Raw genomic sequence first — 20,195 nt, 5'->3', positions numbered from 1 at the left:
ACTTTTCCTATTTACGCTATCCATGCCCCTCATAATATTGTAAACCTCGATAAGGTCACCTTCCGATCCTCCAGGGAAAACAGCCCCAGCCTGTTCAGCCTCTCCCTATAACTCAAATCCTCCAACCCTAGCAACATCCTTGGAAATCTTTTCTGAACCCTTTCAAGTTTCACAGCATCTTTGTGATAGGAAGGAGACCAGAATTGCACTATTCCAACAGTGGCCCGACCAATGTCCTCTATAGCCGCAACATGACCTCCCAACTCCTGTACTCAATACTCTAACCAATAAAGGAAAGCATACCAAACACCTTCTTCACTATCCTATCTACCTGCGACTCCACTTTCAAGGAGCTATGAACCTGCACTCCAAGGTCTCTTTGTTCAGCAACACTCCCTAGGACTTTACCATTAAGTATATAAGTCCTGCTAAGATTTGCTTTCCCAAAATGCAGCACCTTGCATTTATCTGAATTAAACTCCATCTGCCACTTCTCAACCCATTGGCCCATTTGGTCCAGATCTGAGGTAATCTGAGGTAACCCTCTTAGCTGTCCACTACACCTCCAATTTTGGTGTCATCTGCAAACTTACTAACTGTACCTCTTATGCTCGCATCCAAATCATTTATGTAAATGACAAAAAGTAGAGGACCAGTGGCACTCCAGTGGTCACAGGCCTCCAGTCTGAAAAACAACCCTCCACCACCACCCTCTGTCTTCTATCTTTGAGCCAGTTCTCTACCCACATGGCTAGTTCTCCCTGTATTCCATGAGATCTAATCTTGCTAATCGGTCTCCCATTAGGGAACCTTGTCGAATGCCTTACTGAATTCCATATAGATCACATCTACTGCTCTGCCTTCATCAATCCTCTTTGTTACTTCTTCAAAAAACTCAATCAAGTTTGTGAGACATGATTTCCCACATGCAAATCCATGTTGACTATCCCTAATCAGTCCTTGCCTTTCCAAATACATGTACATCCTGTCTCTCAGGATTCCCTCCAACGACTTGCCCACCACCGACATCAGGCTCATAGGTCTATAGTTCCCTGGCTTGTCTTTACCACCCTTCTTGAACAGTGGCACCATATTTGCCAACTTCACCTGTGACTATCGATGATAGAAATATCTTAGCAAGAGGCCCAGCAATCACTTCTCTAGCTTCCCACAGAGTTCTCGGGTACAACTGATGAGGTCCCAGCGATTTATCCACCTTTAATCGTTTCAAGACATCCAGCACTTCCTCTTCTCTAATCTGGACATTTTGCAAGATGTCACCATCTATTTCCTGAGAGTCTATATCTTCCATATGCTTTTCCACTGTGAATACTAATGCAAAATATTCATTTAATATCTCCCCCATTTTCTGCGGCTCCACACATAGCTGGCTTTGCTGATCTTTGAGGGGCGCTATTCTCTCCCTAGTTACTCTTTTGTCCTTAATATATTTGTAAAGACCCTTTGGATTCTCCTTAATTCTATTTGCCAACGCTATCTCATGTCCCCGTTTTGCCCTCCTGATTTCCCTCTTAATTATGCTCCTACTTACTTTATACTCGTCTAATGATTCACTCGATCTATCCTGTCTATACCTGACATGTGCTTCCCTCTTTTTCTTAACCAACCCCTCAATTTCTTTAGTCATCCAGCATTCCCATACCTACCAGCCTTTCCTTTCACCCTGACAGGAATATACTTTCTCTGGATTCTTGTTATCTCATTTCTAAAGGCTTTCCATTTTCCAGCTGTCCCTTTACCTGCGAACATCTGCCTTCAATCAGCTTTTGTAAGTTCTTGCCTAATACCGTCAAAATTGGCCTTTCTCCAATTTAGAACTTCAACTTTTAGATCTGGTCTATCCTTTTCCATCACTATTTTAAAACGAATAGAATTATGGTTGCTGGCCCCAAAGTGCTCCCCCACTGACACCTCAGTCACCTGCCCTGCCTTATTTCCCAAGAGTAGGTCAAATCTTGCACCTTCTCTAGTAGTTACATTCACATTCCTATCAGAAAGATGTTGTGAAACTTAAAAGGGTTCAGAAAAGTTTTACAAGGATGTTGCCAGGGTTTGTGGATCTGAGCTACAGGGAGAGGCTGAACAGGCTGGGGCTGTTTTCCCTGGAGCGTTGGAGGCCGAGGGGTGACCTTATAGAGGTTTACAAAATTATGAGGGGCATGAATAGGATAAATAGACAAAGTCTTTTCCCTGGGGTCGGGGAGTCCAGAATTAGAGGGCATAGGTTTAGGATGAAAGGGGAAAGGTATAAAAGAGACGTAAGGGGCAACGTTTTCACGCAAAGGGTGCTACGTGTATGGAATGAACTGCCAGAGGATGTGGTGGAGGCTGGTACAATTGCAACATTTAAGAGGCATTTGGATGGGTATATGAATAGGAAGGGTTTGGAGGGATATGGGCCGGGGGCTGGCAGGTGGGACTAGATTGGGTTGGGATATCTGGTCGGCATGGATGGGTTGGACCGAAGGGTCTGTTTCCATGCTGTACATCTCTATGACTCTATGACATACTGAATCAGAAAATTGTCTTGTACACACTTAAGAAATTCTTCTCCATCTAAACCTTTAACAGTATGACAGTACCAGTTGACATTTGGAAAATTAATATCCCCTACCAGAACTACCCTAGTATTCTTACAGATAGCTGATATCCCCTTACAAGTTTGCTTCTCAATTTCCCTCTGACTATTAGGGGGTCTATAATACAATCTCAATAAGGTGATCATCCCTTTCTTATTTTTCAGTTCCACCCAAATAACGTCCCTGGATGTATTTCCGGGAATATCCTCCCTCAGTACAGCTGTAATCCATCCCTTATCAAAAATGCCACTCCCCCTCCTTTCTTGCCTCCCTTTCTATCCTTCCTGTAGCATCTGTATCCTGGAACATTAAGCTACCAGTCCTGCCCATCCCTTAGCCATGTTTCTGCAATTGCTAGATATCCCAGTCCCATGTTCCTAACCATGCCTGAGTTCTTCAGCCTTCCCAGTTAGGCCCTTTGCATTGAAATAAATGCAATTTAATTTATAAGTCCTACCTTGTCCCTGCCTGCCCTGACTGTTTGACTCACTTCTGTTCTCAACTTTACCAGTCTCAGACTGATCTCTTTCCTCACTATCTCCCTGGGTCCCAGCACCCCCCCCCCCCCCCACCCCACCTTACTGGTTTAAATGAGGGACTTGTCTGGGTTTATCAATCTAGTGTGTTCTGGGGTTCTGTGGAACTGAGGAATATTGAAAAAAGTGGTATGTAACTATAGGGGTACTGAGAGTTATGTGGCTTGGAGTATTTTGAGGAATGGGATGAGGTAAGTAGAAACATGGGGCTCGGCTTATGAGGATGAGGGAAAAGGGGATATCTAGAGAGAGGTGTATGGGCTGGAGATTTGGGGTATATGCGTGTTTATGGAGCCGGTGTTATTGGATGAGGTCAATGGGGCAGAGCTGGCCCATGGTGATGGATTGGGGGTATGGGGTAGGTTGGTTTGCGGTGGAGTGGGTGGACGGTGATAGTGTTGAGGGGGTATAAGAGGGTGAGAGATGTGAACATAATAGAGGACCTGGGGGCTTGATGTAAGTGAGGAGTGAATGTGAGTGGAAGTGTGGGAGTAATTGCTCTGGAGAGAATGCAAAAATAATACTCTAGAATGTTGCCAGGGCTGGAGAATTGTAACTCCAAGGAGATGTTTGAGAGGTTGGGATTGTTTTCCTTGGAATAGGGAAGGCTGAAGGATGACATGGTTGAGGTATATGAAGTTGTGAGGAGTACAGGTACCATAGACAGGAGTCACTGGGGCTCCAGTCCCTTTTAAACTCATTCACAGGATGTGGGCCTCATTAGTTCGGCCAAGATTTATTGTTCATCTCTAATTGCTATGTTCCTGGAGGGATGGAAAAATGCAGGCCATTACCTGTAAATGTTTCCCACCAGTAACATATCCTTCTTTTCTTGAACAGAAATGGAACATTTGCAAATCAACGGTTATCTGTCACCACTCTGATGTGGGAGGAGAATTTTCACCCAGCCTTTCTTCAAATAATACAGGAAACACCTCATCCCAACAGCTGGCCTTTCAGTTTTGAAAGTTGCTAACTTTTTAATTCCAAGCCCTCTCTAGTTTCATTCTATTCTGTCTCACTACTGCCTCCTCCTCGACTGATACATCAGAATCATTCTCTTCTCAAATGAATTGTTGTCGCATTCTCATTTAGTATTTCAGCCATGTTCTCAGTCTCCATATGTCACTCTCTAGCCTATTCCCACCCTTTTCCATAATTGCCCTTTTACTGTTTATAGACGCTGTCGCTATGGGTATGTTTCCCAAGTTGGGAAGTTGATTTGCAGACATTTTCTTCCTGTTCTTGTGACATCTGCAGTGCTTTGGAGCTTCCTGTGAGGTGCTGCTGTACTGTATCTTCTGGAATTGATTGCTTTTGATTTTGATTTGCTTCCAGTTGCTGGTTGTTTGTTGCAGTGGTCAGTGCACTGGGGCCGATGGATGAGTGCCATGCCTCTGGAAAAACTCTGACTGTCCACTGTTTACCCCGTCCTATCATCGTTGTGTTGTGGTCCATCAGTGAGTATGGCTACCAGGGTCAGCTGGTCATGGCGTTTCGTGGCGAATTGGTGTTCATGGATGTAGATTGCTAGTTGCCTGCCTGTTTGTCCTATACAGTGTTTTGAGCGGTCTTTGCATAGAATCCTGAAAACTAAGTGTATCTTGCACATGACGGGGATTGGGTCTTTTGTTCTGATGAGTTGTTGTCCAGTGTGGTTGTCGGTTTATGGGCTGTCATGAATCTGAGTGGTCAGAGCAGTCTGGCTGTTCATTCCGAGACATTATTTATGTAAGCTAGTTTGGCTAGTGTGTTGGGTCGTGGCATGCCCTTGTCGTGTTATTGGTCTGCTAGGCACCTGCGGATGAAGTTGTGGGGAGATCCGTTCTTGGCAAAGACTTTGTAGAGGTCATCAGAAGAAAAGACCCCATCCCCATCATGTGCAAGACAAACGTAGTTTATAAGATTCCATGCAAAGACCACATGAAACATTGTATGGAACAAACAGGCAGACAACTCACAATCTGTATCCATGAATACCAACTCACCACTAACCGCCACAACCAGCAGTCCCTGGTAGCCATACATACAGATGACAAGGACCACAAATTCAACTCAGACAACACCACAATAACAGGACAGTCTAAACAGAGGAGAGTCAGAGAATTTCTACAGGCATGGCACTCATTCATGGACTCCATCAATAAACACTTTGAGCTAGACCAAGTTTATGGGGTGGCATGGTGGCTCAGTGGATAGCACTGCTGCCTCACAGCATCAGTGTCCCAGGTTCGATTCTCAGCCTTGGGTGACTGTCTGTGTGGAGTTTGCACGTTCTCCCCGTGTCTGCGTGGGTTTCCTCCGGGTGCTCCAGTTTCCTCCCACAGTCCAAAGATGTGCAGGTCAGATGAACTGGCCATGCTAAATTGCCCGTAGCGTCAGGTGCATGGAATAGGTGCATGAAATAGGTCTGGGTGGGTTACTGTTCAGAGGGTCGGTGTGGACTTGTTGGGCCGAGGGGCCTGTTTCCACACTGTAGGGAATCTAATCTAATCTATACCACCCACTGCAATGATCAACCAGAACCAGCAACAGGAAGCAGCAGGAATGAAACCAAATACATTCCAGAAGCCACATGATGTGGTTGAAGGAAAGATGGGACTGGCTGCTCAACATTCCCAGGGATTGAACTTGCTGTCACAATAGGGGAATGTAAGAGAAGTGGAGGATTACATTATTGTTAAAGGAAACCATCAAAGTTGTAACAAGGGAGAATGTCCTAGGAGGGTCATTGAATGATGCCATTTGGAGAGAGTTTAGAAATTTAAAGGAAGGATGGTTACCTTGCTGGGATTATACTGAAGGCCTCCCAACCACCAGAGTGAGATAAAGGAGCAGGTATGGAGACAGAAAGGTGTGAGAGAAACAGGGTTATAGTTTTAGGGAATTTCAAATTTGCTAACATTAACTGGGATCACTTTAGAGTGACAGGATTAGATGGAATTTTGAATATTCATTCAGTAGAGCTTTTTGTACCAACGAATAGATCGCCGACTAGAGATGGGACAATCCTGAACCTGAGGCAAGGGGATGAAGCTGGTAAAATGGTCAAGTTTCAGTGGGTGAGAATTTTGGGGATTACAGATCATAATTCTGTAAGTTTTAATGTCATTCTGGAGAGATGTAAGGATAGAAGTTAAATGTCTAAATTGGGGGATGGTCAAGTTGAATATCATTAGATAGGATTCAGCAAACACAGACTGTAAACTCAAAAGCAGTTACTTCCACATGATTAGATTACTTACAGTGTGGAAACAGGCCCTTCGGCCCAACAAGTCCACACCACCCCGCCGAAGCGCAACCCACCCATAGCCCTAACCTACACTACGGGCCATTTAGGATGGCCAATTCCCTGACCTGCACATCTTTGGACTGTGGGAGGAAACCCACGCAGACACGGGGAGAACGTGCAAACTCCACACAATCAGTCGCCTGAGGCGGGAATTGAACCCGGGTCTCTGGTGCTGTGAGGCAGCAGTGCTAACCACTGTGCCACCGTGCCGCCACCAATGAGTCTCTATTTGAAAAGTGGGGATCTTTGTAAGGTGATATAGTATGGATTCAGGGCCAGTATGTTTCTCTCAGAGCGAAAGGCAAGGGCAGTAAGTCCAGAGAACTCTGGATGTCAAGGGCTAAGTTTTCCTTAAGAAGGGAATTAAGAGTGCAAAGATGGATCACAAATGTGGCCAGGTGGCCAGCAGCAGTAATAGCTTTGAGGCTGATTAAAAGCTACATCAAGCATGCTGGGAATTTTGTTGAGGCTACTTCAAACTATGACCTCAGTTTTCTACATTGATGAAATAAAACCAATGTCATGGTAGTTTGGCACCATGACAGACTGGCACTATAGTACCTTACATGGAGCATGGCTGTGTAACACTTGGGAGTTTTTTCCAACCAATAAAACTCCATTGGCTGGGATTGAACCATGTGATCTGCTTTCTGTCAATTAATTGGATGCGTGCCAAAGGAGTGTTTTTTGGGAGGAGATAAAAGTTTGAGATAAAATTTAGCGGAACAAAGAATTTTGCAGGAGGAGTATTTGCAATGTGTCCTTCAGAGAAGATGAAGAACCATGAGGAAAGATCTATACTGAAAGCAGAGTTCTCAGATTTTACTAGATCTGGTTTGAAATACCTTCCAGCAGTTTCCCTGTGATATGTTAAGCTAACCAGCCTGTGCTTCCTGCTTTCTGTCTCCCTTTTTTAATGCAGGGCTTCCACCTGCTACCTTCCAATACACTGGGGCTGTACCATGAATCACCAGGAACAGCAATAGTTTCAAGAATTTGATAGTAAAGCTCTTTCTCTTGCTGGTTAGCTCCATTCTCCATCAGAGTGGGCAATTTCTTCAGGAGCTGAAATATTCTGACTGGTGTATGACCAAGGCTTTGGAAGTCAGTCTATATTTTTGCAAAGTTAAAAATCACACAACACCAGGTTATAGTCCAACAGGTTTAATTGGAAGATTTCGGAGGTTGATGAAGGAGCGTCACTCCGAAAGCTAGTGTGCTTCCAATTAAACCTGTTGGACTATAACCTGGTGTTGTGTGATTTTTAACTTTGTACACCCCAGTCCAACACCGGCATCTCCAAATCATATATTTTTGCAGGCATCTTGGTTTGGAAACTAAGATGGTGGTGGAAAATTGCAACAGTAAAATTTTTACTGTCGTCATGTCTTCCTATACTTGACAATAAAAGCTAAATCTAGTCCTAATTTTAACATCAAGCTTCTCAGGTGTCAATTCAGTGAACTAAACACTTACATTGTTTACAGTCATTTAACAAGTATTGTTTGTTTTGTATACATCAGATTGAAATCTTTAGCTGGCAATGATATTAGATTATTAATTAAGACAATAGTTCCACCTGGAAAGTGAAGGACTTTATAGACGACTGAGTGTTCTGGGGCAGAAGCATCCTGTGGTGGCTGTTATTGGAGATTTGTTTTATTGCTCATTTGAAGTTCAGTCTTTACTTCCCCAGCAGATCCTCCTCATTGACGAGGGGTACTGTCTGAACACTGATCCATTGCTGTGCATGAAGGATACATTTAACCCTTGACTTACTGGGCACTGGTCTGGGGTAGTGCATGTTCCCAATGTGTGATACCTGTTTAACACAGTTAACATTTCCAAACTAACTCTCCTCAGCTGGGGGAAGAAACTCTATCTGTAGCTGACAGGCATGTTACATTGTCCAGGGATTGACTGGAATGTTGTGTACTGTTGATCCGATCTCCAGGAATCACTCTGACTGAATGTATCACTGATCATGGAATTGCACTGAATGGGGATCACAACCTCAGGCTGGACCCTCATGTTGCTGGGAGGATGTGTCATTGTAGAATTATATAGAGTGTGGGTAACTGCTCAGGTATGAACTTCTGAGCCAGTATTCTTGCTTCTCTGTGGATATCTGTAAATGCAGCATTAGAATAAATGTGGAGCACTAACAGCAGGATACCTGTGATTCCATTTGCAACTTTTACTGGGAATATCTTTCACTGTAGAACTATACGACATGTGAGTCAATGTCCTGAAGAGAATCCTTGATTCGAACGACAATGTGATTCAATGAGCATTTTTCAATTAGTGTTGACGAGAGGTGATGATAAGGTAAAAACAATGACTGCAGATGCTGAAAACCAAAGACTGGATTAGTGGTGCTGGAAGAGCACAGCAGTTCAGGCAGTATCCAACGAGCAGCGAAATCGACGTTTCGGGCAAAAGCTGCTCGTTGGATGCTGCCTGAACTGCTGTGCTCTTCCAGCACCACTAATCCAGTATAGAGGTGATGATAGTTATGGCTGTTGGAGGTCAGTCATCTCAGCTGTCGTACATCTCTGTAGGAATTGTTCAGAGTCGTAGCTTGGCCCTAACATGTACAGCTGCCTCATCAATGTCTACTCGGGAGGGTTTCAACTGGAGGGCCACAGGGCTGAGAACCACAGCAGCAGGTCAACAAGTGGAGGGATTGAGGGGAAGGTTGATATTATGATATTAAGTCTGAGAGGAAGGGCAGGCAGGGTCAGCTTAATGAACAGGATGGCAATGATGGGCTGAAGTGTGATCATTTCCATGCAAGCAGTCTTCTTGATAAGGCAGATGAGCCTGGAGCCTGGATCAGTACATGAGATTATGATGCGACCATTACAGAGAGGATCAAGACTGACTGCTCAACTTTCCAGGATTTCATTATTTTGGATCAGATAAAGATGAGTTTTTAAAAAATGGAGGATTTTAGTTGCATTCCTAATCAAGGAGATTATCGCACCTGTACTCAGAGGACATACTGGAGGGCACTTCCACTGAGGTAATATGGGTAGAGCTCAAAAAAAGGAAGGAACGATCATTCCGATGAGATTATACTAAAGCCCCCCACCCCAACCAACAATCACTGAGTCTTTGAAGAATAGATGTGTGGACAGGTTATGGAAAGTGTTGTGATAATAGGTGACTTTAACTTTCCCAATATTGACTGGGACTCGGTTACAGCAAGAAGCTTAGGTGGGGAAGAATATGTTAGGTGTATCCAAGAGGGTTTGTTGAAACAGTATGTGGATCATCCCACCATAGGACGGGCCGTACTGGACATTGTATTGGCAAATGAGACTGGCCTGGGGATTGACCTCACACTGAGAGACCGTTTTGGAAATAGTCATTACAACTCCTTAAGTTTTAAGCAAGCTTTGAATAAGGATAATTATGGACCCTGCATCAAAGTACTAAATAGAGCGAGGGACAATTATGCCATTATTAGATGGGTTCTCAGGAGAATGAATTAGCAGGAGCTGTTATCAGGCAAGTTCACATTTGACATGTGGGAATTGTTTAAAGACTTGCTGATGAGAGTTCAGGACCAGTATGTTCCACGAAGGAGGATGGCAAGGTATGGGACCCTTGGATAATGAGGGAAGTTGTGAATTTAGTCAAAAAGAAAAAGGGAAGCAATGTAAAGTTTAGGAAGCTAAAATCAGACAGGGTCCATGAGGAATATAAAGAAAGTAGTAAAGGACATCAAACAGGATATTGGGAAAGCAAGGTGGTTTCACAGAATGTCCTTGCCAAGAATGGTGAAAGAGAATCCCAAGATATTCTATGCATACATTAAAAGCAAGAGGATAACTCTGGAGAGGGGAGGACCACTCAAGGATAAAACTTGTGCTTGGAGGCAGAGGATGTGAGTGAGATCCTAAATGAGTAATTTGCATCAGTATTCACCCAGGAGAAGGATATGGACGATAATGAGATTAGTGTGGGACATGATAATATGCTAGGGCATTTTAGGTCAAGAAAGAAGTGGTATTGGGTCTCTAAAAGAGAAATTGAAGTGGATATCTCCACAAGACCTGATGGGATCTACCCTAGGATATTGAGAGAGGCAAGAGAGGAGATTGCTGGCATCATAACCAAGATCGTCGTATCATCTCGAGCCACTGGAGAGATCCATGAGTAGCTAATGTTGCTCCTCTGTTCAACAAGAGAAATAGAGGAAATCCAGACAATTATAGACTAGTCAGTCTCATTTCAGTGGTTGGGAAGCGTCTCTGGCATAGGATTTATGTGCTTTTGGAAGTGTATGGCCTAATTCGGGTCTGTAACCATGGCTTTGAGCAGGATAGGTCATGTCTTGACTTTTCTTTTGAGGAGGTGGGAAAAGTGATTGATGGTAGAGTAATGGATGTTGTTTATGTAGATTTTATTCAGGCTTTTGACAAGGTCTCTTATGCTACACTCATCCAGAAGATGAAGCTGCAATGGGATACATGGTGACTCGGCCACTTGGATTCAGAATTGGCTTGCTCACAGAAGGCAGAGGGTAGTGGTGGAAGGGTACTTATTTTCCCGGCTGGATGTCTGTGTTCCAAAGGAATAAGAACTGGAACCTCTGCTGTTTGTGATTTATATGGATGACTTGGATGAAAACATAGATGGATAGGTTAGTAAGTTTGAACACGACACAAAGATTGGGAGTCATGGATAGTGTAGAAGGTGGTCAAAGGATACAATGGGATAGAGATAAATTGCAAATAATGGCAGAGAAATGGCAGATGGAGCTGAATCCAGCTAAGTGTGAGGTGTCACAATTTGGGAGATCAAATATAAAGGAAAAGTATACAGTTAATGGCAGGACTCTGAACAACATTGTTTTCAGAGGGATCTTGGATCTTAGTCCATAGCTCCCTGAAAGTGGCCATGCAAGTAGGTAGAACGGTGAAGGAGGCCTATGACATGCTCACTTTTATTGGTCAGGGCATTGACTATAAGATATAGTCGGGATATCATGTTGCAGCTTTATAAGATACACTTAAGGGTATTACATTCAATTCTGGTCGCCACATTACAGCAAGGATGTGGATTCTTTCGAGAGGGTGCAGAAAAGGTTTACCATGATGCTACTTGGAGTAGAGGGTATGAATTATAATGAGAGGCTAGAAAAACTCAGGTTGTTTTCTCTGGAGTGGCACAGGCTGAGGGGAGACTTGATAGACGTATATAAATTTATGAGAGGCATAGATAGGTTTGAGAGTCAAAATCTTTTTCCTGGAGTTGAAATGTCCACTACTAAAGGACATTTTAGGTGGAGGGAGGGAGTTCAAAGGAGTTGTAAGAGGCAGGTCTTCTACACAGAGTGGTAGGTGCCTGCAACATGCTGCCACGGATAGTCCTGGAGGCAAATATGACAGAGGCGTTTCAGGGACTTTTAGATAAGCCCATGAATAAGCAAGGAAAGGAGGGATATGGGCCATGGGCAGCAAAAGGGATAATTTAATTTGGAATCACGTTCAGCACAACACCTTGGGCTGAATGGCCTGTTCCTGTGCTGTATCGTCCTGTGTTCTATGTAATGCCCTTCTCTCCATCGTCATTTCCAAATTAGAGATGCTTTCTCGTGATTGTACAATGTTCAGCATCATTTGCAACTTCTTCGAAAATGAAGAGGTTTATGTCCATGTACAGCAAGATAATATCCAGCTTGGTCTGATAATTGACAAGTAACATTCCTATCCCACATGCAATGGCAATCTCCAAAAGTGAGAATCTACCAATCTCCCATTGGCTTACTATGACATCACCATCACTGAATGCAAGGTAATCAACAACCTGAGCCAATCATTGACAAGAAAATGACCTGGTCCAGCCTTATAAATGCTGTGGTAACAGGAATATGTCACATACCCTGATTACCGTGGCAATAAGCTCCCCGCCCATCTCTCCGATCCATGTCCACCATCCAGAAAGCTGACCTCGGGAAAGATGGAATGCTATCCATGTATCTGGCAAAGTGTAGCTCAAATTCAATACTGAGTGCAACACTCACAAAGCTCCACATTGTGTAGGACAAACAGCTGATTGTATGGTGTGCCAATCACCACATTCAGTTCTCACTCCCTTCACCAACAACATGTCTGACCAGAAAGGAATGCTACCTTGAAGTTGCAAAACAGTAAGACTCCAAGTCTCTTTTGACAGCACCTCATGAACCCATGACCTCCACCACCTGGAAGAACAAGGGCAGTAGATGCATAGAAACAACATTGCATGTATGTTCCCTTTCAACCCAAATTTCAGGCTGACCTGGACATCTATTGTTGCTGGGTATAAATTCTGCAACTCTCCCCCAAGAACACAGTGGGTTTCCTGCACACTAGAGAATGCAGATGTTCAAAAAGGCTGATCTCCAACACCATCAAAAAGGCTGGACAATGAACACTGGCCTGGTCACAAAAGTGATTCTCCTGATGAAGGGCTTATGCCCGAAATGTTGATTCTCCTGCTCCTCGGATGCTGCCTGACCTGCTGCGCTTTTCCAACACCACACTCTCAACTCTGATCTCTAGCATCTGCAGTTCTCACTTTCTCCTGGTCACAAAAACGCACATCTCATGAGTACTTTTAAAAATGATCACTGTTCCCAACCATGCAAGAGAATATCTCTTAACCTAAGGGGTGGCTAGTGTCCAAAAGAATGTCGTGTATGGCAGAAAACAGGAGAAATGTCCACGATGAAAGGTTGGATGCTTGATGCTAAGGTTCTGATGAACTCAGAGCATCAGCAATCCCAGTGGGTAATCCATGTCATGGCTTATTTTGCCAAGCACAATAAATTTCTCAACATTTGATGATCTCAAAACCAGGAGACAGATCCTTTTGTCTCGGCTGTCTTTGCTGGGTACTAGTTGATCTGTTGGTGTTCCCTACTCCAGGTAACTACACTGAATCGAGTGGAGGATCCTTTATCTCCAAACGTGGACCAAAACTGGAATGGATCATTTCATATTTATGACAATGGACTCAGTGTGGGGATATCCAGTCTTGGGGAGTGGTCTAAAAAGGGAGCAGTGGTCTATAGCAGGAGTTGGCTGAGGATGGGAGATCCATTTTCTCTTGCTCCTGAAGGGATGTGGGTATTGCTGGCTATGCCAATACTTACCACCCTTCCCTAATTACCCAGAAGGCAGGTTAGAGTCAACCAGGTGGTTGTTGGTTCGGAGTCATATCTTGGCCAGACCAGGTAAGGATGACAGATTACCTTCCCTAAAGGAAGGAATGAGATGGATTTTCCTTAACAATTGACAACAATTTCATTATTATCTTTAGACTCTTAAGTCCAAATTTTTAAAACATTGAAATTCCATCATCTGCCATGGGGAATATCAAACACAGCTCCCCAGAACATTACCTAAATCACTGAATTGACAATCTCCTGGTCAGACCATCAGGCCATTGTCCCACAAACCATGAGCATTGGCCTGAATTCTCAGCGATTTAAGAGTGTGACCATGGTTCAGTGGTTAGCATTGCCGCCAAACAGTACCAGGGACCCTGGTTTAATTCCAGCCTCACACGACTGTCTGTGTGGAGTTTGCACATACTCCCCATGTCTGTGTGAGAGTGCTCCAGTTTCCTCCCACATTCCAAAGTTATGCAGATTGAGTGGATTGGCCATGCTAAATTGCCCCATAGTGTCTGGGGATATGCCGGTTAGGCAGGGTTTTTAAAAAATTCATTCATGGATGTGGGTGTCACTGGCTCGACAAGCATTTATTGCCCAGAGGGTGTGCAGAGTCAACCACACTGCTGTGGGTCTGGAGTCACGTAGGCCAGACCAGGTAAGGATAGAAGTTTCCTTCACTGCAGGATGTTAGTGAACCAGATGATTGACAATGGATTCAGGGTCATCATTAAACTCTTAATTCCAGATTTTTTAAAGCTCTAATTCAAATTCCAATGTCTTCCATGGCGGGATTCGAACCCATATCTCCAGAGCATTACCTGAGTTTGTGGATTAACAGTCTGGTGATAATGCTGCTACATCATTACTTCCCCATGATGGTTAGTCATGATAAAAACCATGGAGGTTGGGGGAGGGTCTGGGATGGATGCTGTGTGGAGGACTGCAGCAGTCTCGATGGGCCAAATGACCTCTTGCTGCACTGTAGGGTTTCCGTGATCCTACCACAGAATCAGGCTCTGGTGCCAAGCTGTGGTACACTTCTGGTGATCTCCATGGAGAATGCTGGATAAACTGTGGGGAGCTTTAGCCCCAGTGTGTGCTCCAAAGCTGGGAGGGAGAATCTCCATTCACAAGGAGAGTGCCTGGAAGAGGAGCTTGGGAACGTGAGCCAAGACATCAGGCAGGAAGCTTTGTTTCATCCCAGATAAAAGTGTCTGCTTTCCACACCAGAGTGTGACCATGACCAGTGCTGTGTGGACTCAGATCTTATTTGGTTTGGGGCTGTGGTATACCATCTTGGAAATGTGGGGGGAGTCTGTACCAAATGTTGAAGTTCTTCTCATTGCGGTGGGTATCCAACCTGAGACATGATGCTTGGATACACTGCTGAATACTTTCATACTTCAAATTGTCAGAATGTTCAAACCCTTACAGGAAGGAGGGACTCAATGCACAATAATTTGTTCATCCATATTGGCGGGTGGGGGGGGGGGGTGGTGCATCCATTTCTGGATACTGTGGAGTGATTCAATGCCCTGCACTGTCCTTCATATAGTGTGGACATACAATTCTGGAGGCAATCTGAACTGTGGAGACATCAAAACCACATACAGAAATTTTGCATTTGATGTCTGTGTTGGGTGTCTCTTATTCTTTGTTTTCTTGATCCCAGGTGGCTTTGTGTGGGTGCTGTTGTAATATGGGAAACTCCAGCCAGTCAGAGTAACCTGGAAAGCAGGTGAAATCAATTGCTGCTGACACCGACTGCTCACAAAAAAAATTGACTACATGACCCTGTTTCTGTGAGCAGTCTCATGTTCTTCCCTATGTCTTTTAAAAGTGCATCGATTCATTTGGAGAGGATTTGCTGCTGTGGTTCAGATTCGTTAAATTTCATATGGAACAACAATTATCTTTGTGTCATCACTTACCATCTGGGCTCAAGCACAGAGAATGTTTGATCAGTCACTTAGAGTCATAGAGATGTACAGCATGAAAACAGACCATTCAGTCCAACCTGTCCATGCCGACCAGATATCCCAACCCAATCTAGTCCCACCTGCCAGCACCCGGCCCATATCCCTCCAAACCCTTCCTATTCATGTGCCCAGCCAAATGCCTCTTAAATGTTGCATTTGTACCAGCCTCCACCACATCCTCTGGCAGCTCATTCCATACACGTACTGTGTGAAAAAGTTGCTCCTTAGGTCTCTTTTATACCTTTTCCTCTCTCACCCTAAACCTATGTCCTCTAGTTCTGGACTCCCTGACCCCAGGGAAAAGACTTCATCTATTTATCCTATCCATACCCCTCATAATTTTGTAAACCTCTATAAGGTCACCCCTCAGCCTCCAGGGAAAACAGCCCCAGCCTGTTCAACCTCCAACCCTGGCAACATCCTTGTAAATCTTTTCTGAACCCTTTCAAGTTTCACAACATCTTTCCGATAGGAAGGAGACCAGAATTTCACGCAATATTCCAACAGTGACCTAACCAATGTCCTCTATAGCCGCAACATGACCTCCCAACTCCTGTACTCTATACTCTGACCAATAAAGGACAGCATACCAAACGTCTTCTTCACTATCCTATCTACCTGTGACTCCACTTTCAAGGAGCTATAAACCTGCACTCCAAGGTCTCCTTGTTCAGCAACACTCCTTGAGACTTTACCATTAAGTGTATAAGTCTTGCTAAGATTTGCTTTCCCAAAATGCAGCACCTCGCATTTATCTGAATTAAACTGCATCTGCCACTTCTCAGCCCATTGGCCCATCTGGTCCAGATCCTGTTGTACTCTGAGGTAACCCTCTTCGCTGTACACTACACCTCCAATTTTGGTGTCATCTGCAAACTTACTAATTGTACCACTTATCATTTCAAATCTCTTTTTCTCCTTTCTCTTACCGTGAGTCTAGTGGTGATTGTAATTTTAGTTTGGGCCAAGTGCGGTCTTTCTACATGCAGCACTCACTATCTGGTGGCCATGGCAATGTCTGATCTATTGTTCATTGTTTTTAATGTCATATTGCGCAAATTTATGATCTATTACTATCCACTCTGTTTCCTGGACATCACTCCTGTTTGTTGTGTTCTCCATGCCCTGAGCTGCTTGACCATTGACTGTTCTGCCTGGTTCACTGTCGCTTTTTCTTTTGATCGATTTGCTGCCATTTGTTTTCATCAGATGAAATCTCAGTATTGCACAGAAACCTGCACTCCAAACTGCAATGAGTGTTCTAGCAACAATCTGTATTTCCTTTTCTTTAAAGAACATTCCCAATTACTTTTGATATAAACCTAGAAAGTTCATCAACAATATTCCATGGTACTGTCATACCAGGTCTGCTTATTATAAAGGCTATGGGTGGACAAGTTTCAAATATTTTGAAAAATTTTTAACATCATTTCTACCATTCACTTTTATTATCTTTATCAACATCCTGACTGTCAGACATATCTTTGAGGCAATTAAGGTGCGTAAGGGACTGAAGGGTCAGAGAGAAATAGAGAGTGACTCAGAGATATAGAGCAGGAAGAATTCCGTGACTTTACTCTTTGCCATATCTGCCAGCTTCACACTTCTCTGGTTGATATATATTTTACGTTTCTTTAATGTCGGTAATTCCTTGGATTCCAATGCAAATCTTTCTAAAAGTTGGATATGTGCTGAGGAACTTAACTTGTTGCACAAATGCATTTCTTTATGTGGTGACACAGAAAGCATTCAGAGACCAGTTAAAGTATGCAGTGAAATATCCACTGATAAAAATAATCCAATTGATAAATAAATCCAAGTAACTGAGAGCCAATGTTGGATGCAGCAGATAACGGAACAAGACGTTCACACGAGGAATGGACCGAAAGGAGAAGGAGGAGCAGCAACATGATAACACTCCTTTCCTCATGGGCAAGGACTGACTCCATCTGAGGGGCAAAATGAAAGAGAGCAATGTAGTGTAAAGTGCTGTTAGCAATGAGCAACAGTTGGTCGAAAGCTGAACAACAAAAGCAAAACCGAAAACTGAAGTAGACTGTGAGCAAAGATATATTCATCCCAGAAACAAAAATAAACGACCTGGAGGAAATGATCATCTTCACTACAGGCCTGAGTGGGAAACGCCATCACAGGGTCCTCCCCCCTCTTCCTCGCTGAATTCACTGATCCATACATCGGTACAAAAGTTTTAAAAAAAGCAAGTTTCAATTATATAAAGAAAATAATACCCTGGAAAGATTCTGTGTCTTCTAACTGAACATTTATTTATTTCCATTCGATTTACTGATAACATTGCGTTTCTTTATTCACTCCAAAGAAATTTAATGCAAAGGAGGAGACAAAGGCAGTCTGGACTAAACTATTTCTCTGACATCATTCCATTTCTTTACTTGTTCCTTTCTATGAACTGTTTCTTTATTTGTTCCTTTCTATGAACCAGCTGATGCAATGCCGGGTGAAACCAGAGGGATTTCTGGACTCCCTCCCTGTAACTACCCAATGACCCAGCTCCCTCTCCGAATAAGATGCTGCTTAAAATACCTCTTCATGTAAGTTATTTTCACCTGACCTAAAATCACCTTCAGTGAATCAACATTAACTCTGACCAAAAGTAGAAAACAGAGGGTGGTGGTAGAGGGTTGATTTTCAGACTGGAGGCCTGTGACCAGTGGAGTGCCACAAGGATTGGTGCAGTTGACACCAAAATTGGAGGTATAGTGGACAGTGAAGGAGGTTACCTTAGATTACAATAGGATCTTGATCAGATGGGCCAATGGGCTGAGGGGTGGCAGATGGAGTTGAATTTAGATAAATGCAAGGTACTGCATTTCAGAAAGGCAAATCAGAGCAGGACTAATACACTTAATATTAAGGTCCGAGAGAGTGGTGTTGAACAAAGAGACTTTGGAGTGCAGGTTCATATTTCCTTGAAAGTAGAGTCGCAGGTTGATACGATAGTGAAGGCAGCATTTGGTATGCTTTCCTTTATTGGTCAGAGTATTGAGTACAGGAGTTCAGAGGTCACGTACAGGATACTGATGAGGACACTTTTGGAATATTGCGTACAGTTCTGGTCTCCTTTCTATCAGAAGGATGTTATGAAACTTGAAGGGGTTCAGAAAAAAATGAAGGATGTTGCCAGGTTCAAGCTATAGGGAGAGGTTGAATAGGCTGGGCCTGTTTTCCCTGGAGCATCTGAGGCTGAGGGGTGACCTTATAGAAGTTTATAAAATCATGAGGGGCATAGATATACAGCTTTCATTCCAAGGCAGTAGAATGTAAAATTGGATTAGAGAGAGACAGTCTGAACCTGCTGCTTTTTCTCTCACCTCTTCCCTCCCTCCATCCCTCTCCCCTCTAATCCCACTAAGATGACTCTGGTTGTGCTCCATGGTGAGGGAGGTATGCCCCGGGAAGGGGGAGCTGGGACTTAGAAAAAGAGGGGGCTTTGAGTGACAGTCCTGGGGGTATTTCAGTCCTGGGGATTCGGACAGCCATTGTCCCTTTCACTGTGTGTACTGAGCAGGGGGTGAGTATCAGTGTGCTTCTGTCTGTCTCTGTGTGTGTGAGAGTGTGGGGAGTGTTGGAATCTCAATCCTAATTTTGATCCTCTAACCTCAGCCCCTCCGTGAACCAGACCCTCCTAAAGCAAGGCCCTGGTCTGGGGTCAGTCTCTAATGAGAGAGATGGAGCGTGACAGAGACCATCGAGAAAGCTTGGGCCAACCAGAACAGTGAGTATCACTTCTTTCAGCTCGCTGTGTCTTTCATTATCACCTGTTTGTATCTGTCTGATTTGTCCTCTTTTCGTGCTCAGTCTCTTTCTTTTTCTCTGGCTCTCACTCTCCGTCTGTATCAAATTCTACTTCTCTCTCTCACACTACCTTTCCTCTCTCTCTCTCTCTCCCCCTTCTTTCTGGCAGCCTCTTCTTTACTCTTTCTTTCCTGCTTCTTCTTTCTACCTTTGTCTATGTTCTTTCCAATTCTCATCCTTTCTTTCTTCTTCTCTCACTTTTCCTCTGTTTCCTTCTCTTCCTTTCCTTCCCTATTTTTGTCTTTCAATTCCGAAACTGCACCTCCTTCCAATTAAGTGGACCCAGTACTGATCCCTGTGGAACACCGCTGGTCACAGCCCTCCAGTCCAAAAAGCAATGATCCAACCACTCTTTGTCTCCTATCATTAAGTCATTTCTGTATCCAATTGGCAAGCTCACCCTGAATCCCAAGTGATCTAACTTTACTAATTAGAAAACCTGCAGAACTTTGTCAAAGGCTTTATTAAAGTCCAGGTAAACAACATCATCAATTTACACTCATCAATTTTTTTGTTTACTTCTAAAAACAAATTCAATCAAGTGTGTGCGACATGATTGTCCTTGTCCAAAACCATGCTGATTATCCCGGATCATTCCTTGCCTCTCCATATGCATGTAAATCCGATCTTTCAGAAGCACTTCCAACAACTTACCCAACACCAATGTCAGACCTATAGTTCTCATGCCTCTTCTCACATCTCTTCTAAACTAACATTAGCCACTCTCCAGCCCTCTGATCCTTCACCTGTGTTTATTGATCTTCCAAATATTTCTGCTGGGGC

The sequence above is a fragment of the Chiloscyllium punctatum genome, chromosome 29 (assembly GCF_047496795.1).
Source record: "Chiloscyllium punctatum isolate Juve2018m chromosome 29, sChiPun1.3, whole genome shotgun sequence".
Classification (NCBI taxonomy): Eukaryota; Metazoa; Chordata; class Chondrichthyes; order Orectolobiformes; family Hemiscylliidae; genus Chiloscyllium; species Chiloscyllium punctatum.
Note: the sequence above shows the minus strand (reverse complement) of the source record.